The following is a 25,213-nucleotide window of genomic DNA, read 5'->3' on the forward strand; positions in this document are numbered from 1 at the left end:
TATATGTATATATGTATGTATGTGTGTGCATCTGTATGTACGTATCCTGCTTATTTATGTGCTTGCATGTCCATGTTTGTGTATTTTCTATGTATGTGTGTGAGAGCATGTGTTTGTATATGTATGCACCTCTGTCTCCTTGTGTGTGCTTGTCTGTGTGTGAGTGTGTTATGCAACTATGTAACATGTTTGTATGTTTAGATGAGCATCTTTATATGTGGATCCGTGGATCCATATGTTTCTGTTCTTGTAACCGATGTACCTGTCCGTCTGTATGTTGATCTGTTTATTTTCATATCTATATGCTTACATACAAAAAATCATGTTTATCATGTTTAATATTCTCTTTTCTCTTTTTCTCTTTTACTTGTTTCAGTCATTTGACTGCGGCCATGCTAGAGCACCGCCTTTAGTCGAGCAAATCGATCCCGGGACTTATTCTTTGTAAGCCCAGTACTTATTCTATCGGTCTCTTTTGCCGAACCGCTAAGTGACGGGAACGTAAACACACCAGCATCGGTTGTCAAGCAACGCTAGGGGGACAAACACAGACACACACACATATATATACATATATACGACAGGCTTCTTTCAGTTTCCGTCTACCAAATCCACTCACAAGGCATTGGTCGGCCCGGGGCTATAGCAGAAGACACTTGCCCAAGATGCCACACAGTGGGACTGAACCCGGAACCATATGGTTGGTTAGCAAGCTACTTACCACAGCCACTCCTGCGCCTATATGTGTATAAATTTTAAATTTTGTCTATTATTTTATTATTTTTATTATTTTTTTTTGTAATTTTATTTTCATTCCTGTTGGATCCCACACATCTGTCCATGACAGCTTCTTTTCAATTTGGCTGTAGTTATTTTCTCTATCTCCATCCCTAAAATGGAGCAATAGTTTAGTTGAACTTAAAGACTGCATTCAATTAGCAGTGAAGGCAATAACTCCTGAAATGCTTCAGCATGTTTCACAATGCTAAAGATAGATTTGAAATTTGCACGGATACAGACAGAGCACATGTTGAAAAATAATTGGTAAAGTTTTGACATAAGAATTATAAATCTATCGGTTTTGGTATCATAATTAAGTAATAAAAATAAAATTATGTCAGTTTTTTAAAATTTGCCTGATTTCATTGAAATAGATAGATGTAAAGCTTTACAAATAAACACTATTCTATGACATGGAAGGTAATTCAAGGAGGTTGCAGAGTTAAAATATTGTGCTACCAGAAAGCTGAAATCATACTGGTGAACAAACTTTCATATATAATTATAGAGGCATACAGTTCTTCCGCAAATGTAGCAAAGACTTTGCCTAGCTGGTTGTAATGTCATAGTTTCTTGTTGACGTCTTTTCTTGTCTTTCCATTTCTCCTCTCTCCCTCTGTCACTCCTCTGTGTTCCCTCTTTTACGGTATGTCACCAATCTCCACGGTTGCTGGCAACTGCTTCCCAGAGGGAGTTTTTGTCCAGGATAGGACTTCACAGCCACAGCAGGAGATGTATCAGGACATGAAATGTAAAAGCCGGACTAGATTATTTTATGCACAACTCCATTGTCTCCCAAGACAAAATGGATGCCAACAAACAGTTCTTCACACGAAAAAGTTCATACATGCACATATATGTACATTTAAGGTCATTGAGCAGATAGAAAAACAAAACCTGTAAACATGACACTTAGGGGTATTGGAAAGTAACTGAAGTAATAAGTTAGCTGTCAGGAGTAAAAAGTGTAGCAAGTGTACTAATCTCAGCCAAATCCTTGTATCACCATGTAGTAGTAAAATAGAGAAGCAATGTAGAATCCAGAATTAGGTATTACTAGTAAATATAATTAACTATCAACAACTCCAAAGTCAATGCAACCAGAGTCATTGTTAACTCATCGTTTCTTTAATAGCCAACAACTATAACAATAATATTATGAACAAGATAAACAACTCCATTTGAAATTAAAGCAATCACACATGATAATATTGTTCTATAGTGTATTTAAAAGTTGAGTAAAATATCTTTGATCATAGGAAAATGGATTATTGGAAAACTAAACAACAATGCAATTAGCAAGAACAATGTAACCACTGCCACCACCAAAACTATGCCTAGCACCAAAACCAATACAACCAATACCAGCACTGCTATCATCACACAAATTTTTGAATAACCAAGTGGTAACAACAATAGCAGTGTCAGCATGATGGCAATTTCTGTAGCTACATGTGCTGTATATCAGCACAACTGCATATTGATGACACCGCATATTTCTAGAAGCTACTGAAAGAACTTTTATTTCTGAAGAAGAAAAATTAAAATCAAGTTAATTGTTTATCATTCTGAAAATTGTGTTTCACTCCAAAAGTTTAATTTGTGTCTGTTATAGCAGAAGCAAATTAGAAGACATTGAAGTTTATACAAAATATTTTGGCCCTGCTTTAGAAATTTCAGTGCCAGTGTGTACAAATTTGATTTGTTAGAACTTACATCCTGGAATGTTCTCATTTTTAATTTGTCATTTTTTTGTACATATCCTTTTGAATTGTAATCTCAAAAATTAACAAGTGAAGATAAACTGAAGAAACTGAGATATAATATATTTATTTCAACTTTGGAAATATTTGGCAACTTTTACCCCAGCATGCAGCAGTGGATCATTGACTGGCTGTGGACAAATGTACCACCATGCATTTTGGGAGGAAAAATCCAGCGTCTACTTACTCCCTCCAAAACTCTAATCTCAAAAAGTTTTCTTGTGAATGTGACCTGGGCATTATTGTCGACAGCGATTTGCATTGGACAAAACACATTGCTAAAATTGCCAAGAAAGCTGAGAGTGTCTTGGCATCACTTACCAAGTCCTTTGTGAGCCGCTCTCCGGCTATCTATCTGAGGCTTTATATAGCTATGGTGTGGCCTCACCTGGAATTTGCATCACTGGTCTGGAACCCCTATCTTGCCCAGGATATTAATCATCTGGAAACCGTTCAGTGACGTCCAATCCAATCTGCAACGTAGAGTCAGAAGATCATGTGATTTCGGAAATTGTATGATTCCAGTCATAGATGGAAAGACTGTATCAATTGTCAGGATAATTATTAAATGCAGAATACAAAATTTTCTTGTCTATTTGTTCTTTAGTTTGGAAACACCTTGCACGAGTACCTAAAATATATTTAAACTATTCTTTTTTTTATATATAGCGATCCTCTATTGAATTATAATGTACTGATATGTGATTATGTGAGTATTGTAAAGTGATGCACAACTGCTCCTAAGTCATGTTATTAAAACAGGTTTGATTTCCAAGCAATTTTATTCTAATTTCTTTGCCCTGCTTAACTGAAATTTCAAGCCACAGTGTCGCCATCATCATCACCACCACCACCATCATCACCATCAGCCGTTCAAGAATTTGGACCTTGAGATCTCCATTTCCAGCGACTTTGAGGGCCACCTCCCAGTGGTGCCGGGCGTCAACAAAGAACCCTTGACTACAACAAGATGAACAAAGTTTTTTTTTTCCAAGGTCTGGTGTCTCCCACCCCTAAGCCCTAGACCATCACCTAATCACCCTTACCCATCTTGTTGCTTAACAACAACAACAACAACAACAACAATCATTATCATAATCGTCATCATTATCATCATGGTTAAAATTACCACCATTATCATCATCATCATTGTTATTGTCCACATTGTCATTATCATCATCATCATCACCATCATCATTATTATCATTTTGCCTCTCCTTTTCGATATTAACATGGGTTAGATAGGTTTTTCTGAAGCACTTTTTCCCAATTGTATGCCCCGCTCTTGCTACCAGCACCTTTTAGCTATCTCTTACAACATGCAAGGATATAATATTATAATTCTAAAACCAGATGCCACATGATAAATATGAAGCCATAGTGAATTGTCTGGAAATTCCTATCTACTGTGTTAGGATTGGCATTGTGAAATTATAGGCAGATGAAATGTTTGAGAACATAATGACAAATGTGGGGATAATGGATATTTCAAGAACGACTAACTTTTTATGTTTTCATCAATTAAACAAAATGCTGTAACTTTCTTTGTTTGCTCTAGAAGATGATGCTTCTTTACAAAAAGTAGATACAAATTTAATGTTGTTTCCTCTAATGGCTGAAACTTTGCTCTTCAGCTAATTCACTAATTAGAGTAATTAAACCATAAAATTAAAACTGAACTAGACTCATCAATATTAAATTGCAAGTTCAACCAATTTTCACAATGTCTAGACCAGCAATAGAGATGCTTTGTAATTATACAACCTGCTAGAAATAACAGCCATAGCACTTTATTGTTGTCCTAAAAAGGTAAGGATATATTGGATAATACAGCCTTAAATATATCATCATCATCATCATCATTTAGTATCTGTTTTTCCATGCTGGCATGAGTTAGATGGTTTGGCTGGCACTGGTAAGTCAGAAAGCTGTAACAGGCTCCAGTCCAGTTTAGCATGGTTTCTACAGCTGGATACTCTTCTTAACCCTTTTGATACCAACCTGGCTGAAACCGGCTCTGGCTCTGTAGTACAAATGTCTTGTTTTCATAAATTTTGAATTAAAATCTTTCACCAAACCTTAGTCACAATTACTTTTCCTAACACCAGCTTAATGATAACCAAGTTGTTTTACTAAATTCTTTGTCATATCTAAAATAATTGAGAGAAACACAGAGCATCCCAAAATAAATACAGTAATGAGAGTGCAGTGGATGACTTCTATGTTATCTTAAATATATGTCTGAATGAAAAAAAAATGAGATATTCATGGCTACAATACTGTTGATCTTGGGCTAAACAGCAAGAATTACATGGATATACACAATGTGATTAATATTGTGAAAATAAATTTCAATCTTTAGCATACTTGTAATTACGTTTTAAGCTTCAACACTAACTGTCCTTGTCTTATAAATTGCATTATAACTTAGCTTCTACACTAACTGTCCTTGTCTTGAATATTGCATTATAACTAAGGTGCACTTATTCTCTTCTTTAATTCAATATTTTAAATGGTAACTGTGAGTGTGGCATAGCTATATAGTTAAGAAGTTTGCTTCATAACCAAATGTTTCCAGATGTAAGTTTGAGCCCACTGCAAAGCTCCCTGCATTGATCAATGTAAGTGAGGCTACAGTTGTGTGGAAACCCATTGTGTATGCATGCATATGTGCTTGTGTGCATGTCAGTATGCTCTGTGGGTTTATGTTTACCCATATAAGATGTGTCAAATGTTCATTTATGTCAAAGCATAACTCAACAATTCAAGTTTTGTACAATACATAACATTCTGATATAATTACTGTGGTTAATATCATTATTTAAAACTTTTGAAGGTGATGTCAAAGTATGTCCACAGCCCAGTGACTGAAACCAGTAAAAGAACAAAACAAATACTCTTTTACGCTTTTAGTTGTTTCAGTCATTTGAATGCGGCCATGCTGGAGCACCGCCTTTAGTCGAGCAAATCGACCCCAGGACTTATTCCTTGTAAGCCTAGTACTTATTTTATCAGTCTCTCTTGCCAAACTGCCAAGTTACGGGGACATAAACACACCAGCATCGGTTGTCAAGCGATGTTGGTGGGACAAACACAGACATTCAAAAGTATACACACACACACACACATATATATATACATATATACGACGGGCTTCTTTCAGTTTCTGTCTACCATATCTACTAACGTGGCCTTGGTCGGCCCAAGGCTATAGTAGAAGACACTTGCCCAAGGTGCCACACAGTGGAACTGAACCCAGGACCATGTGGTTCGTAAGCAAGCTACTTACCACACAGCCACTCCTTGTGATGTATCTGACGGATTAGCAACTCTTCATAAGACTACACACAAACAACCACTATCCTACTGGTGAATTTTAATCTTCCTCCTCCCTTTCCATTGATGTGACAACATGTACTGCTCCTACTAATTAGTACGCTATGCATAGCCAGTAATCAGACCCTTTCCCCATTCTTTTAAAGTGTTCTCCCATAAAACCCTGTTTGACTGAATAATTTTAATATTGAGATACTTTTACAAATTTATTTAGTTTTATTAATTATAGTGGAGGTGCAATGGCCCAGTGGTTAGTGCAGCGGCCACATGGTCGGAGGATCGCGGTTTCGGTTCCCAGACAGGGCTTTGTGTGTGTTTATTGAGCGAAAACACCTAAAAGCTCCACGAGACTCCGGCAGGGGGTGGTGATGACCCCTGTTGTACTCTTTCGCCACAACTTTCTCTCACTCTCTAATCCTGTTTCTTGAGTAACACTGCAATGGACTGGCATCCTGTCCAGCTGGGGGGAACACCTACACCATAGAAACTGGCAAACCAGGCCCATGAGCCTGGCTAGGCTTGAAAAGGGTGACAGTTATTGTTCTAATTATAAAACTAAATATCCCAATCATCCGTCCTTAGAATTGCAACATGTTTAGAAAATCTTAGCCACTTTCCCTGATAACATTTTCCCCAACAGACCCATCATCATCATCATCGTTTAACATCTGTTTTCCATGCTGGCATGGATTGAACGGGTTGTCTGAGGTCTGGAGAGCCAGTGGCTGCACCAGGCTCCAATCTGATCAGGCAATGTTTCTACAGCTGGATGCCTTTCTTAACGCCAACCACTCCAAGAGTGTAGTGAGTACTTTTTACATGTTGCCAGCACAGGAGCCAGTTAGGCAGGCCTGGCATCAATCATGTTTGAATAGTGATTTTTAGGTGCCACTGCTTGAGAGCCAGTCAGTGGGTACTGACATTGGCTATGTTCAGATGGTACTTTTTACATGCCACCAGTACGGGAGCCAGTCAGGGGGACACTGGCATCAACCACGTTCGGATGATGCATTTATGTGCCACCAGAACGGGAGCCAGAAATTAATAGCAAACTTTAACTGCAGCATCCTAAGCTATCTGTAAAGATCTACAAAGCATGTGGACTTAACTGTGCTTCTTGAACTAAATTAAGAAAGTCAAACCTATCAGAGCTTTTTCATCCTCAACAAACATTGAAAGGGTTTAGGGAACTCAGTACTACCAACAAATAACATATTTATAATGAATATACAAACGTAGAATGGCACTAGCTGTAATAGTTTATCCCAGAGAAATGTTTTTTTATGATGAATATCCTGGACTACTGAACCACGCAAACAACTGCTTGTTCTAATGTAGAAATAGAAAAACTAAACATTCACTGAATTAAATTAATACATGCATTCAAAACAGCTTTCAATTTAAATATTGGTATGTTCAACACATATTTAGAGAGAAGCGCTCCGTTGGTTACGACGACGAGGGTTCCGGTTGATCTGAATCAACGGAACAGCCTGCTCGTGAAATTAACGTGTAAGTGGCTGAGCACTCCACAGACACGTGTACCCTTAACGTAGTTCTCGGGGATATTCAGCGTGACACAGAGAGTGACAAGGCCAGCCCCTTGAAATACAGGTACAACAGAAACAGGAAGTAAGAGTGAGAGAAAGTTGTGGTGAAAGAGTACAGCAGGGATCACCACCCCCTGCCGGAGCCTTGTGGAGCTTTTAGGTGTTTTCGCTCAATAAACACTCACAACGGCCGGTCTGGGAATCGAAACTGCGCTCCTATGACCGTGAGTCCGCTGCCCTAACCACTGGGCCATCGCGCCTCCACCTCAACACATATAATGTGTATGCAAATGTTTACCAATTTCTCTGTCACATTAAGCATTTGTGGGTTTAGCTTAGAATGACCATGCACTCATCTCTGAGGAAACCTAATACAGTTGAAACACCATGTCTGGTGATCTACCAGCGTTCTGAGTAAGGCCCAATGGTTTTTATATGCAAGATATTTCTCTAAGGCTAAATGTTACAGACAATATCATCCCGCATTTGCATACGCAGTATATATGTTGTACACCAGTATTTCAATCTAAAGCTGTTTGAAGTACATACATTAATAAAATATTATTTTCTGTGTATGGTTAAATTATGCCTATGTTTGGTCTCTATCTGTGGCTTACTGGACTGATTTGAGAATTATTTATCTTGACAGTAAACAGAATTCAGTGTCACTGATGGGATATGAACTAATGACACCTCAATCAGTATTTTGGCACTATGTCTTCATGGGCAGCTATATTTCTCAAAATAAAAAAAGATAAAAATAATAATCGAATAATAATATATAAAGTCAATTATGAAAAGAATGACTAAGAGATTATTATTCCAAGTTCAATGGCCCCAAAGGAATATCTATGTTGACAGTAACTTGAATTGACAATCTGAAACAGAACTGTTTTCCAGCTGTAGCATCTACTGAAAACTAATCTAGGCAGGTAAGAGTGCCATACAGTTGCCATTTTAAGAAAGAAGGGTTTTGAAATTGTTTCATTCAGTGTTTTATTGTATTCAATAATATATTTGTGCCATAAAAAGGGTTATATCAATTTCGGTTTGATTCTCTTTTTCTTATGATTTTTTTTTTTTCTTTTTTTGGAATACATTTTTCCTCCAGTTTATATATTTGTAGATATTTTCTCAATTATTTTGTAAGTTTTCATCTGTTTAATATGCTGCTTTGGGAGAATATTTGTTGAACCAGCAAGGAACCCTTTAAGCAATCACAGAAACTGCTAAAAATATAAATTAAATCTCCTTTATATTACACCCTCGAATCTTAAAGAGTCATTCTGTAAATCCTCAAGTATAATCCGCATTTTTTTCCAAAAATTTAAAGGTCAAAATCCCTAGTACGTACTATATACGAGGTTAAAAATGAAAACTATTTTCTAAGCAATGTCCAAGACTCTATTTGCTGTCCAGCAATTTTTATTCAGATGCATTTTGTGATGTCAGACACGAAAATACCTTAAGGTAAGCCTGAAAGCAATGAAGTCATAAAAGAATCATCCATAACATGCATAAGCAACATTTATTAAACGTTATTACTGTTATTTCTTTATTTTCTGCAAACAAAATGCACAAAAATGCTACACATTTGCATTATGTTATATATACAAAGGAGAGTATATAGCCCTCCTTGACTCAAGTTATAGAAGGGGTCCATATTTTACACAAGGTTTAGGTTTTTCAGAGGTACAGCCCCCTAAAAATCCCCTGCATATTATACTCAAGGGCGGACTTTACTCGAGGATTTATGGTATAATAATAATAATAATAATGAAATTATTGTATACAGTGCTCAGGTGCACCACAACTTGTCAGAAAGTGCATATAAAGTACATGCAGTAATGTAGAAATGTCTGGAAGGTGTACAGTGTATGAGTCAGATACATGCTTGTGTGTGTATGGAGGGGAGAACATCAAGTGTAGTGTTGGTGAATCTCAGGAAGCATGGAAGTTTTGAAGGATGCAGTGCTCCGACAACTAACAACCGATGCCGGCAGTTTGTTCCATGCTTCAGCAACTCTCAGCGTGAAAAAATGTTTCCTGAAGTAATGGGAGCTGTGCTGTTTTCTTACTTTGTAAATATGTCCACGGGTGTTAGATGGGTGGAGTTTGAAGAGGTGCTCAGAGTTATTGTTTGTGCGATGGTTGATAATTTTATGGGTGTCTGCCAAGTCAGCTGCCAGACGTCGGAGTTGATAATTTAATTCTGGATATACTGTCTGAAATATAGAAAAGAAAAAGTACTGAATTGCAGTTGCTTTAAACCAGGTTGACTATAGGCCAAACAACTAGATTTGTTTATACATTTCTTTGGTTCAGGATTCTGGGAGAAGAAACAATTTAGGACAAGAGAAGAAGGAAAGCTACAGGACCATCAGGAATAGCTGCAGAGATGTTCAAAATGACTGCTGAGGTATGATACAAAATCACCATCTGAAATAGTTCATCAAGTTATTCAGAAAAGAGTCAGACACAATGACAGGTTCAGCAGTATCATCATAAAGTACAAAAAAAAGGCAAAAGAGATGTCTGAGAGAGAGAAGCAACTATAGGGGAACTAAACAACTGGATCATGTTATGGATGTTCTGGGGTAAGTCACAGCACAATTGATCCATGATAGTGTAGACCTAGATGAGATGCAGTTTGGCTTCATGCACAGAAAAAGCACAACAGATACAGATACAATGATCCTTGAGAGACAACTGCAGGAGAAATACTTGGTTAAAAATAAATTACTTTTCCTGGATTTCATTGACATGGAGAAGTAATTTGACAGTGTACCATGTCCAGTAATTTGTTGGTCACTGAGAAAACTATGTGTAGATGAACGGCTCATGAAGGCTGTACAAGTTATGTACAAAGATGCAGTTAGTAAAGTGACATAATAATAAGGGGATGAATATATATATATATATCATCATCATCATCATCATCATCGTTTAACGTCCATTCTCCATGCTAGCATGGGTAGAACGGTTCGACCGGGGATCTGGGAAGCCAGAAGGCTGCACCAGGCTCCGGTCTTATCTGGCAATGTTTCTACAGCTGGATGCCCTTCCTAATGCCAACCACTCCGTGAGTGTAGTGGGTGCTTTTTACGTGCCACCTGCACTGGTGCCAGGCGAGGCTGGCAATGGACACGGTCGGAATGGTGCATTTTATGTGCCACTGGCATGGAGGCCAGTCAAGGCGGCACTGGCCTCGGCCATGATTCGGATGGTGCTTTTTATATACATACACACACACACATATATGTGTATGTATATATGTACATGTACATGGGTACAGGATGTCACCAAAAAAAAATGACAGTGGAGACATTTGAGGAAACTGAACACAAACAAATATGGAGGGTCGTTAGACCAGAATGAGAGGAAAATAGTGAATGCTGGGTGACACATTTCTTTTGAAAAGAGGACAGATAGAAAAGAGAGAGAAAAACAAGTTAGCTCATTTAAACATCCATGCAGGAAAAGAAAGATGGTCATATGGGGAAAATAAAGATGGACCAGTCATAGTACTGCTCCCAAAAAAATGAGAATGGTCCAACTAGTTTTTATTGATGAACATGAAACTTGTCTATAATATTATAATATAGGTGCAGGAGTGGCTGTGTGGTAAGTAGCTTGTTTACCAACCACATTGTTCCGAGTTCATTTCCACTGCGTGACACCTTGGGCAAGTATCTTCTGCTATAGCCTTGGGCTGACCAAAGCCTTGTGAGTGAATTTGGTAGACAGAAACTGAAAGAAGCCCATCGTATATATATATATATATATATGTGTGTGTGAGTGTGTGTGTGTGTATGTGTGTTTATGTGTTTGTGTTTATCCACCCAACATCACTTGACAACCGATGCTGGTGTGTTTACATTCCCATAACTTAGCAGTTTGGCAAAAGAGACCAACAGAATAAGTCCTGGGGTCGATTTGCTCAACTAAAGGCGGTGCTCCAGCATGGCCACAGTCAAATGACTGAAACAAGTAAAAGAGTAAAAGAGTAATATACAGCTTTTCAGGTCCCTAATAGGTGCAACTGAAGTGGTTAATTGGGATACATAATTTCAACATAGCCTCATCACTCCAAACAGTCTTTGTTAAAAAGTGTGTATGTTCTATGCTATGCAACTTACCACTTGTAAAATTCCATTCTTCATTCCAGATCATCTTAATTGATAGCATAGACTATTCTTGGGCTGTATCTTTCCCTAATGACAGTGCTTCAAAATTCAATCCATGTTTGATTCGGATTTTCTTATCTCACAGCTTGTTTGCTAAACAAATTTTCTTGAACTCTGACCACACATTACTAGTATTCTTTCTTACTTTGTGAAGCTCATCATTGTTTTAAGTTTTCTGGAATGTTTCCTTTAGAACATTCTAATCAGTTTCATCTTCTTAAATTTTTTCTCTAATTTGAGTGATAGTAATTCACTTCACTGCTACTGTTTCAAACTCCTTCCTAATCTGTCTTTACAGTTTGACTCCGTTTTCAAACTTCCAGTAGCACTTCAGTGTGATCAATGAGAGAGAGAGAGAGAAAAAGAGAAAGAGGGAGAGAGAGAGAGATAGAAAACGGTGAAGGCAGTAAGGGGGAGAAAAAGGAATTAGGGATAGGAGTGGCTGTGTGGTAAGTAGCTTGCTTACCAACCACATAGTTCCGGGTTCAGTCCCACAACATGGCACCTTGGGCAAGTGTCTTCTACTATAGCCTCGGGCCGACCAAATCCTTGTGAGTGAATTTGGTAGACAGAAACTGAAAAGAAGCCCGTAGTATATATATATATATGTGTGTGTTTGTGTATCTGTGTTTGTCCCCACAACATTGCTTGACAACCAGTGATGGTGTTTTTACATCCCCGTAACTTGGTGGTTCGGCCAAAGAGACCAATAGAATAAGTACTAGGCTTACAAAGAATAAGTCTTGGGGTCGATTTGCTCGACTAAAGGCGGTGCTCCAGCATGGCCACAGTCAAATGGCTGAAACAACTAAAAGAGTAAAGAGTAAAGAGTAGAGAGGGGCATCAAAAAGGTGAAGATAAACTTACTTGGAAATGGATGTGTCAGCTTCAATTAAATAACAAATTTCCTTTGTTTCAAGCTTCGTCTGGCACGCTTCGTTATTTCTTATGGGTTAAATTTAGAAAAAATAAAATTTAGTTATCAGTTGCTTGTGTGACTACATTTTTTAAAGAACACTGCGTGTATGTGTATGTATGTATGTATGTATGTATGTATGTATGTGTCTCTCCGTTTCTTTCTAACCCTCCAAGAGTTCTTCTTAATGAATATTTTTTGCTTTCAATTTTTTCTAGCGTCACTGTAACTTGTCAATTGATTTAAAGAATCTCTATTACTCGTCAGTGTATCTTTGTTGGATTTAAAGTTTACATAGAAATTTGACTTGATTAAAGATAAATTCTTTTTATCTTTGCCCATATTGTCTTCAAGAGAATAAACACAAGAATTACAGCCAGGAAGCAAAACATTATTTATCAACTTATGAAACTTATAAGATATCTATTTATTTTATGGAAGTTTATTGTTATAGAAAAGATCAGCAATGAATCGAATAAAGAATAAAAATGAATGGTTTAGGCAAGAGATTACCTCACCTATCTTGAGTTTTGAACAGGTTGCATCGATAAAGTTGAGCTTTTCAGTGAAGAAATCCATTCATATATTTTTGCTGGTGAAGTTCTTAAGTATAATTTTTGGTTAAGATATGTGTAAAATTGATTTCAATTTGTGACATTATTATAGCACTAATCATAGTGGAAGTTTGAATGGTAAAAGCGATTTCAGCAGACTTTGAATGTATACATTATGCCAATCCACTTTGCTGTATGTGTGTGTATGTGGAGTGGGTGGAGCTTGTGTATATGTCTTTACAAAAACACCAGTCCTGTGTTTTTGTTGTTATTGTTGTTATTGTTGTTGTTAAGCAACAAGACGGGTAAAGGTGATAAGTGATGGTCCAGGGCTTAGGGGCGGGAGACCCCAGACCTTGGAAAAAAAAAAACTTTGATCGTCTGTTGTAGTCGAGGGCTCTTCGTTAACGCCCGACAGCACTGGGAGGTGGCCCTCGAAGTTGCTGGAAATGGAGATCTCCAGGTCCAAATTCTTGAACGACACCAGTCCTGTGTAAGATAAGCTTCATTCCTTCATTTTATGAGACATGGGGAGAGGCCTTACTTTCTATTAAAAAAATAAACTAAGAAAAGTGTTGTATGTAGCCCCCATATTTAGCTAAGTGAACTATACTAGTTAGTATAAATGAGTATGTGCAGAACAGCCCGAGAAGAGTGTCATATGCACAGTCATAGTGTACAGGTCATAGGAATTATTGAATGGTGTGCTTGTTGAAGATACACAGTTGGAGAGTAATAAGATAACCTAAGGAATGTTTGATATTATAACATTTCAAATATAACAGTGATGATGAGAAATCATACATCATATTAAAAAGCCTTCTGTGGGCAGCTCAATAATTGAAGATGAGTGTAGACCTGCATCCCTGGAATCTTCAAAACTCCATGTGGTATAACATAGTCATATTGTCCGAAGATACAAAGAAGATAACTTTGATTAAATGAAAGATCACATGGAAATATGGATGTTAGTAAGCTATAGAGAGAAAAACCATCAAATACCATGGACCCGGTTCAATGGACTGAAAACAGTTGGTAGCTGTGATTATTTACAGTTGAGATCAACACCAGTTTCTTCCTGGGGCAGTCTGCATGGGAGAGACTGACAGTTCTGGGAGTGGAAGACAGAGTGGGAGAGATAGGGAAGGCAGTTGATAAAGCATTTTGAACTGGAAATGGTGAAAATAGGCAATGACTGGGCATTACTACTGACCTGCAAACAGGAGGACATTATGTTTTAACCTTGAAAAACCTACCAACTTCTCCTGATAAAAATCCATAGTCATAGATGTATAAACAAATCTGCTAGTAGACGTCTCTAATAGTAGATTTCAGCACTGTTTTTGAACATACTAGGGTATTATCATACATGCATATATATAAGTGCTTGTGTTTGTGCACGTGTGTCTGTATATAATATCTATATAAATATATATATATATATATATATAGAGAGAGAGAGAGAGAGAGAGAGAAAGAGAGAGACAGAGACAGACAGACAGTCAGACAGAGACAGAGTGGGGAGAGTGTGCAACCAGACGTGATCCAGAGATGCTCAATATAGAAAACACTTAATGGTTTAAACTTACACTCCTAAATCTTTATCAAGGACTTGGTCCATAGGGTAAAGAGTGGCTATAAGAGGAATCCAGGTGAGCTGATATGATATGCTTGTGCTCAATATATAAAATATACTTAACTATTTACATGTCATTTTGAACTGGAAAAGGTGAAAATGGGCAATGACTGGGAATTACTACTGGCCTGAAAACAGGAGGACATTATGTTTTAACCTTGAAAAGCCTACCAACTTCTCCTGATCAAAATCCACAGTCAGAGATGTGTAAAAAATTTGCTAGCATCTAGTAGTAGATTTCAGCATTATTTTTGAACATACTAGGGTATTATCATACTTGCATATATATATGTGCTTGAGTTTGTGCATGTGTGTGTATATGATATATATATATATATATATATGTGTGTGTGTGTGTGTATCTATATATGTATGTGTATGTATGTATGTATGTGTATGTATGTATGTATGTATGTATGTATGTATGTATGTATGTATGTATGTATGTATGTATGTATGCATATATGTATGTATGCATTTTTATGTTTGTTTAGTTGCTAACTAAGCAAAGACTAATGTATTAATAGGTAGGAAAGATTACTGGACATTGTTATATACATGCTGATGTTACTGTTAAGAAAAGGATTAAAAGAGTAGCTATGCACAAGAAGAATATGGGAATCAGAGAGAGACTTACAGGGAAGGCAAAAGTTTTGATGCAGCAGATTCTCAGGTACAGTAAAAACTAAGACCAAATATGAAGTAGATTCTCCTAATTGCATTCTTAGTATCTGTGACCTAAGTGATTTAATTACCAATGGAGAAAAAAGTGTTTGGAAAACATAATAGCTTGTGCAAGGGTGGTCAAGAAAAAGTTCAGTGAATCACTGTCAGAGGCTGGTAACAAAGGGCTTTCCTCCCAGAATAAAGGGCAGATTTTTATGATGCTTTTGTACAAATACAATACTGGGTGGTAATGAGATGTGAAGCCTGTATACAGAGGATGCTTGATGACTAAAAAGTACTGAGAGATAAAAATGTGAAAGCAACCTTGTTTCCTTCTCGAGCCATGCCTGGCTCATAAGGGCCAGTTTCCCAGTTTCCTTGGTGTACAGGTTCCCCACCTGGATGGGACACCGGTCCATCGCAGGTGAGTTGCAAGATGCAGGAGGAAAGAGTGAGAGAAAGTTGTGGCGAAAGAGTCAGCCAAAGTTCGCCATTACCTTCTGCCGGAGCCACATGGAGCTTAGGTGTTTCGCTCATAAACACACACATCGCCCAGTCTGAGATTCGAACCTGTGATCCCTCGACCACAAGTCCGCTGCTCTAACCCCTAGGCCATGTGCCTCCACAATAGAGACCTTAGATGATGTGCACTAAGAGAAAACTGCACTGATACAGTCATGTAATGCATTATGAAAAGTTTCATCCACTCAAAGCTGATCAGAACTATGTAAGACAGAGATCCAGGAAAATATGAAAAGAATTGGTAAAATCGGATTTCAGGATGCTGACTTCAATGAATTAACTATGGAAGATGCATTTACTAGTGCAAGGCTTGGTGAAATGAATGTTAAAAAGGGTGGTAGTGATGGAGGCTGGGATGTAAAATACATCAACATTTGGGTCAATTTTTATGAGCCTGAATGAATGAGAATAATGGTTCAGTGAACTATTCACTTGCTTCATTCACATGGCATCTTGAGCGAGTGTTTTCTACTATAGCCTCGGGCCGACCAAAGCCTTGTGAGTGGATTTGGTAGACAGAAACTGAAAGATGCCCATCGTATATATGTATATATATATATATATATATATATTATATATATATATATATATATATATATATGTATGTGTGTGTATATGTTTGTGTGTCTGTGTTTGTCCCCTCCAACATCGCTTGACAACCGATGCTGGTGAGTTTACGTCCCTGTAACTTAGCGGTTCGGCAAATGGGACCGATAAAATAAGTACTAGACTTACAAAGAATAAGTCCTGGGGTCGATTTGCTTGACTAAAGGCGGTGCTCCAGCATGGCCACAATCAAATGACTGAAACAAGTAAAAGAGTAAAGAGTATAACAATGACCCAAATGAGTTCCATGTACTAGAAATAACAATGACAATATGTTCATGTTAAGTCTACATCTGCTATCTCTCACTTCCCCCCTCTCTCTCTCTAACTCATTCATCTCTTGATCACTTCTCTGCTCTCCAGTCATTCTTTCTTATATTCACTGTACTATGCATTCTCATCCTGCCTTGGGCTCTCATTTCCTTGATGGAATCATAAAGGTACTGGTGTGGTATTCGGCATATCTTGAGCACCCTTTTAAACATAGTGCCAGACCATACCTCTACAAGACTAACTACAACCAATTTCTTTCAGGAAGCAACACAGGCAGAAATAAAAGTTGAGAGACAGAAGAATATTTACTTCAGAATGGGAATGTTATTTAATCCTTCAACCCCAAGAGGATGGATAGAAGAGTTGACTTTATCAGGATTTTCACTTTGAATGCAGAACCAGAACAATTTCCGCAAAGTGATATATCTACAACTCTAACAGTTCTGTCAAATGGCTACCTTACTATGCTGTCTGCGTAACTTAGAATGGCAATGCATGTCTCCTATTCATTCTTTCATGGTAGCTATCTAACTAAGGATGGCTTTGGATCTATCCATACTTTAAAGATATTTCATTCCTGATTATATATCATTTGTAAGACAACATTCTGCAATATATTCTTTATAAAAGATGGGTATCATTTGCAAGAGATTGTTCTGCTATTTCTAGAAAGTTGGCAGCCATATAGAGGCCGCCTTGTTGATTTGGATAAGTGTTGGTAGTTCTGCTAGGAAAGTTATACAATGTGCCTGAGATCCATGTACTAGAATTAATGATGACAACATCTGTTCTAGCTTCAAACAGAAATTCTAGAAGCAAGGCAATAGTTCTGCCATTGGCTATTTAGCAAACAGCAGCCATGACTCAATAATGGCATCTGCTTCTATATTCCATTGGAAATAAATATGATAAATTGATTTATTATGTGTTCTAGTAGATGTGAAGTTTCCACCTCAATAAAGATGGGATATTATATGATATTATCTGAGTCAATGAGAGAGCATCTATATCATTGGTCAAATAGCTGGAAATAGCAACCAAATTGTCTTCAAATTTCATTCTATCATCTTAAAAGAAAATTGAAGGACAAATTTTAAAAATGGGATGGTCACTGTTTGAATGTATTTGATCTTCGGTTTGCTCAGTCAGAGCTGGCTTGGGTCTAAACAACAATACCAACCATTTAGGATATTATATTTCATCCCTGTTTATTTGATAGAAATGTAACCAAGTTCTTTGTTAGTCAGTATACAGTAGCAGACATATAACTTACAGTTATTTGTTCTTCCATGAATTTCTTATATAAATGTCATTGCTGAGTCACTGATCAACCTTGGCTGTCTAAATGTCTAAATGTATGATCAATGGCATTCAAGGGAAAATTAACTTTGCCAGCATATTTTTTTTTTTCAGAAACAATCTATGTAGAGCAAGATATTTGCAAATTCTAAAAAATGGATGTAATCCAAGGAATATTTAGCTACTGCTTTTAATATGTCAAGCAAACTCAGAGAGCAGTGTTTCCAAACCATTTTCTGCTCTTGCATCTCTAGGAAATGTTTAATTAATTTTTCCCAGTATCGCATTGGAAGATTAAAAAGTCAGTTTTCTAATAACTCAATTTTTTTTTATTGAACTACACACAGTACTATTAGTAAACAAATTAAACTCTAAAAAATAAGCTTTCGACACAAAGGCAAATATAAATTGAGTAATTATAGAAAAACTGTAAACAGTGAAATAAATCATAACTGTGAACATAATATTCATGGACTTCTTTGTAGCTGTTCCTCATTCATGACTTTATTAAAACGTGGAATTTTCCTGCCTGTAAATTCAGTTGACTTTTATATTTTTTATTGATTGGTAAGAGAGAATTGAATCCAGATATATAAAGCTATGTGTTTGCAAATGGAGTGAGGACACTGTTTAAGTCATATAAATGTCTTAAGGGTTAAATCTATATATGGTGTACTTCGCAGAAAAAAGTTATTTTTAAGAATTAGTTAATAATTTTATTCAGAAAAGTAATTTTAATAAAAAAAAAAGTACATTCCTTCTTTGTTTGCACATCCTGAAACACATCTTACACTCCAAAGGTATGTAAACACCCCAGTTTATGAATCCTTGCCATAAAGACTCTCTCATTGACTTGGTTTGTTATATAATATTTTTAAAAGATTTGCTATGTAAAGGACTCATTTGGATCAATGTTATATCCCTAGTTCTATGTAGTATTCATTGTTCACTAAACACACTTCTATTTTACTTTGTTCAAGATAAATCTGAGATACAGATATAACATAGCTCGTTGTACCAATGAGGAGTCTCTATGAAGTTATTTAATCTACTAGAAATAGCCACAAATGTTCCTCAATTTCATGATCTTGTGATCAGAGGTACCTATCGATGGGCAATCAAACTTATTGACTTTTTAACAACCAAGCATAGTAACTGGTATTTTTTTTTATTTATGCTCCCTTTTCAAGCCTATCCAGGCTCATGGGCCTGGTTTCCCGGTTTCTGTGGTGTATGCCCCCCCCCCAGCTGGATTGGACGCCAGTCCATTGCAGCATTACTCAAGAAACAGGAAGAAAGAGTGAGAGAAAGTTGTGGTGAAAGAGTACAACAGGGGTCGTCCCCCCCCCTGCAGGAGCCTTGTGAAGCTTTAGGCATTTTCACTCAATAAACACACACAACGCCTGGTCTGGGAATTGAAACTGCGATCCTCTGACCACGAGACCGCTGCCCTACCCACTGGGCCATTACGCCTCCACAACTGGTATTTATTTTATCAAATTTGTCATCTTATAAGCTGAAGAATTCATTATTTAGTATATAAAGACATAAAAAAATAAAGACAGGATGGACACGACTTGAATGCCCTTAATCATAAGTCTGCTTGATCAAGCCTGATCTCAAACTAAACAACTAACACCAACAATGGCAACTGGTAGTGTGTTTGGGAGAAACTATGAACACATAGGAGTTATTTTGTGATTTAATCTGCTGGATTTATGCATAAGCTACTAACATAGGGTTTCACAATTCATAGATGACTCAAAATAAATATAGCACAAATATGTCTTCAATTTATAAGAGACAATCTGATGTAATTTTTGCAAAAATGGACCCCAAAGCTTTCTGTTTCCCAATCTAAATCACACAGCACTGATCACACAGCATAACCTGCCATACTATGCAGCACCAGTAGTAGTAGTAGTAGTAGTAGTAGTAGTAGTAGTAGTAGTAGTAGTAGTGGTGGTGGTGGTGGTGGTGGTGCTGGTGCTGGTGGTGCTGGTGGTTCTGGTGCTGGTGGTGCTGGTGGTATTGATGGTGGTGGTGATAGTAGTAGTAGTAGCAGCAGCAGCAGCAGCAGTAGTATTAGTAGTAGTAGTAGTAGTAGTAGTAGTAGTAGTAGTAGTAGAGTTACTACTTTATCATAGTTTATTACTTCTAATCCATTGGAAATATCTTTCCATACTCCTGGGTAGGATATGCGGTTGCCTTACTGTAAAGGATTTGGTTTACCTTTGTTGTTGTTTAGCCCTGAGTCAGTCTTGCTCAAGCACACCTATGACCAAAGATAATCCAGCTATGATCATTGTGCCACTATTCATATGACTACATCGCTATTGTTGTATTTTTTTCTGTTATAAGACAATAAGGAACAATTTGAGTGAGATTCGTTTGCTATCTTTATGAAGTTGAGTGACCATGTAGATGTTCCTTCATTGACATGTAATTTCACCTTTATGTTGAAAATAGGTACCAGAACCTTTGATGTAGCCACTTTGTTAAGCATAAGAGCAGGAACATAATTTGCTTAGTAGGTGCAAACCCAGGACCCACTTAAGGTGTCCAGAGTGCCTTCATTGCCCACCAAAAATTTTAGGTGTGTTTGCACCTATTACACCTCCTGTTTCCAAGCCTATATTATTATGGCTTGCATATATCTCTGTCTTTTACCTACAACACAACAGCGTTTCCTTTTTTATTTATTTATTTATTTATTTATTTGTTTTTGTTTTTTTTTGTTATTCTTCGTTTCGATAAGCCTAGAAGAGGAAGCAGTAAACATTGCTTTCACAGAGGCCCTCTGAGACAGGTAAGATTGATGCTGTTAATGTTACGCATAAACAGTTGCAATCTAATGACTGCAGGAAAGGCATGTGCTGTGTAGCAATTCCAGAGACATAGAATTTAAACAGTGGCTCCCTGATCCATGAATTTTCTGAAATGTTTAACCCTATAATGCCTACTGTTAATAATACTTGATGCTTCAAATACTATGCTCTAATGGGAAGAAAACAAAATTTAAAACTTGGACAAGCTCTAAGGATTCTTCATATTTGAACAACATTATTACATGCAAGCAATTAAAATATCTGTTTGCTGTTGCAAATTTTTCAGTCATGCTTTTAGCTAATGTTTGCCAATTATATTTTTTTCCTGCATATTGATAATTTAGGTGTTAAGCGGTTGATTAAGCTATTAGTTTTTTAAAACTTTTTACAGTTTGTATATTCATTACTTCTTGAATGAAGTACTACAATGTTAAGTTCTCCTAACAAGTAACTTGTTGCATTAGAATTACTTTGCAACAAATTCATACATTTTGAAAACACATCACAGAGTGATATGATAAAATTTTAAAAAATGCCAAATACACAACTAAAATATACTGTATGATAAATTCTTGAGACAACCTCAGCTAAAACATACTAATACCAAATACAACAAAAATCATCGCAAGCAACTAAACAAAAGAAAAAAAAAGATAAAACAAGCAAAGGCAGCAAGCAGTTTGTGTTCGATGCAAACAACCAAACATTAAATAAAACACTAAATTATGTTATAATCCACATCAACAATTCCATCAATAGCCATGCCTCATCATCTGTTACAATAACTTGGCATAAATTTTCTCACAGATACACTCCAGCTTCTGGCCCAAAGAGATGTGTCCTCACCCCTTTTCTCTTTCCAACATTAAAACAGTGGCATTGGCATCTTTGAGCTGTGAGGTTGGTTCCATGTTACTTCTTCCCGAGCAATCTTGAGTATTCCATCTTTCTTTTTCTCTACTTCACATTACCCCTTTTTGTGGGGTGGGGATAAAGGTAGACCCAAAGATATTGCTCTACTCACATACACACACACACATATACACTACTCAATAAAAAAATAAGTATTGGGACCGATTCATTTTACTAAAATGTTCTTTAAGAGGCAGTGCCCCAGCATGGCTGCAGACTAATTACTGAAACAAAAGAAAAAAAATAAACATATGTGTGTGTATGTGTGTGTATATATATATATATATATATATATATATGTGTGTGTGTGTATATATATATATATATATATATATATATATATATATATACACATAAATATCTGAAGGTTCAGTAAATTGTATTATTATTGTATTATTATATTGCAATTTGCTGAATGTTCAGATGTTAATATGCTAGACCACTGGTATCAAATTGATGTTAATTAAATTGATATCCAATTTCTCACCATCATTTTAAATTTATATATATATATATATATATATCTCAATGTCATCATCATCATCATGATTTAATGTCTGTTGTCCATGCTGACATGGGCTGGATGGTTTGACTGGGGCTGGCAAGCTAGAAGGCTGCACCGGACTCCAATCTGATTTGGCATGGTTTCTACAGCTGGATGCCTTTCCTAATGCCAACTACTGCAAGAGTGTAATGGGTGCTTTTTCATGCCACCAGCTGTGTGACACTAGTATCTGCTACAACTGCGATTTTGCTCGACTTGATGGGTCTTCTTCTCAAGCTTGACATAATGCCAAAGGTCTCAGACATTGTCTTCATGAGGTCCAACACTCCAAAAGTGCTTTAAAGATCTCAGCCATTGCCTCCGAGAGGCCCATGTCTGCGATTTTGACTGTGATTTTGTTCAGCTTGATGGGTCTTCATCTCTTTATAATCTTTTACTTGTTTCAGTCATGTGACTGTGGCCATGCTGGAGCACCAACTTTAGTTGAGCAAATATATGTATATATATATGTGTGTGTGCATATGTTTGTGTGTCAGTGTTTGTCCCCCCAACATCACTTGACAACCAATGCTGGAGTGCTTACATCCCCGTAACTTAGGGGTTCGGCAAAAGAGACCGATATAATAAGTATTAGGCTTACAAAGAATAAGTCCTTGGGGTTTATTTGCTTGACTAAAGTTGGTGCTCCAGCATGGCCCCAGTCAAATGACTGAAACAAGTAAAAGAGTAAAAGAGTAATGATCTGATCATCCCTAGCCTGAGGAAGAAAGACACATAATACTTGAAAAGAAGTTGGAGTGGTCATGGTCAGTATGTCTCTGATAACATGGATATCCAGCCTCGGTTAATAAACATCATTAACAATAACAACACCAACAGGTGTAAGTGCTAAGTTCATGCAGTTGAAACATGTGTTATGGTCTAGTAATTTAGCATCTCGTTTAAGCATAAAAGTCATGCCTGAAATGCTAACATTTATAATGAAAAATATCAACACATCCCTTTTTATGAATATTTATTATTTTTCTAATGACTTCATCCAAAAAGTTGTTTAGTTTAATTGAAATCTGCAAAATGGCCACATCATCTTCTATCTCACAGACACACATATATTTATGTGTGTGTGTGTGTGTGTGTGCATGAAGAGAGTGATAGAATAAGTACCTGGTTTAAAAGATAAATTGGTTTGTTTAGTCAAAACCCTCCAATGCAGTGTGCAAGGGTGGCCACAGTCCTATGACTGAAAGAAATAAAAGATAAAAGGAGAAAAGATCCATATATATATATATATATATATATATATATATACATATGCATATGCACCAATCCGACTGTGGCCGATGCCAGCCTCGCCTGGCACCAGTGCAGGTGGCACGTAAAAAGCACCCACTACACTCACGGAGTGGTTGGTGTTAGGAAGGGCATCCAGCTGTAGAAACATTGCCAGATAAGACCGGAGCCTGGTGCAGCCTTCTGGCTTCCCAGATCCCCGGTCGAACCGTCCAACCCATGCTAGCATGGAGAACGGACGTTAAACGATGATGATGATGATGATGACATATATATATATATATACAGACACATATATACATACACATATACACATTCACACATATACACAAGCATCCACTCGCATGTTTATGTATATATGCAACTGCATGCATGTGTGTATGTGTGTGAAGTGATGAGGTGGACTTATGTTTAAACATAAGCTAGGACAGGATGACACTGGTACTGGATTGAGAATGTGTAATCTTTTCAATGAAAAGTTGAAATGCTTTCAGATTCAGCTTTAGAAATGAATAGATTTTTGTTTCAGCTCGTTTAATATTAATATCAATGAGAAAGTAAATAAAGAGAAAGAGAAATAAGCAAAAACTAACTTGTTTTTCTTGCAATGACTGACACATGCATGATTTGTGTGTTTTTGTTCTTTATTTTGTTATTTGTTTTTTTGTTGTTTTTTTTCCCACCCATTTTTTCTTTCTTTCTATTTGTCCATATTTTGTGCAGATGTAAAGAAAAAATTGTGATGATTCGCCAATAAGCAGAACCAGAAATATACACATTAAATTTGAAGGTTTTCTTTCAGTTGAAAGCAATATTTTCAATTCATTCAGAAATAACAAAAACATCATGTTAATATTTAGAAGCGTTTTATTCTTAACAGATAAATATAAACCTCAAAATTTCATTCAGCAAAAATCAGTATAAGTTTTATTCTTTCACTATTCTTCTCAATGTGTACATATTAATGATATATGCAATTTTCTGTATTCCTTATTTTTTTAAATGCTTATAACATTTAAGTTAAAACATGAGTCATTATACCTGTCTTCATCATTTCATTTATACATTGAGTCAAGCTAAATTAATTTGATTGATCAAATAAGAAAGTTTACTTGATCCATAGAAAATATGAAAATTCTGTCAAAACCTATCAAACTTCAGGTTTAAAATATTCAACTATTATATGGAAGAAAGGCAATGATTTTCCTGACAAGTAAACTTGGATGATTATTCCTGGATAATCTGCAACAGCTGCAGAAGTAATCTGAGTATGGAGTACAACGTGTTCATTGTGAATTTGTATGAAATGCTGGGGCTGAGTACAGACACTCAAACTCCATCCCAAAAAATTATGAAGAAAATGAAGAGGACGAACTAAAAATCATCTTACCGAAAAATCAAAAAAAATCAACAAAGCAGTGCACTTTTAGTACAACGGACTTTCCAAAGAAGTCGTTGATGCGCACATGCACTCCCAAACAAGCACACATAAGCAACCAGTTAAGTTCAGAAAATAAACAAAATACACAAGATAGATTATTGGTAAAATTAAAGCTAAGATATTACAACGAACTTAGAGATTTCAACCTG

The sequence above is a fragment of the Octopus sinensis genome, linkage group LG1 (genome assembly GCF_006345805.1).
Source record: "Octopus sinensis linkage group LG1, ASM634580v1, whole genome shotgun sequence".
Taxonomy (NCBI): domain Eukaryota; kingdom Metazoa; phylum Mollusca; class Cephalopoda; order Octopoda; family Octopodidae; genus Octopus; species Octopus sinensis.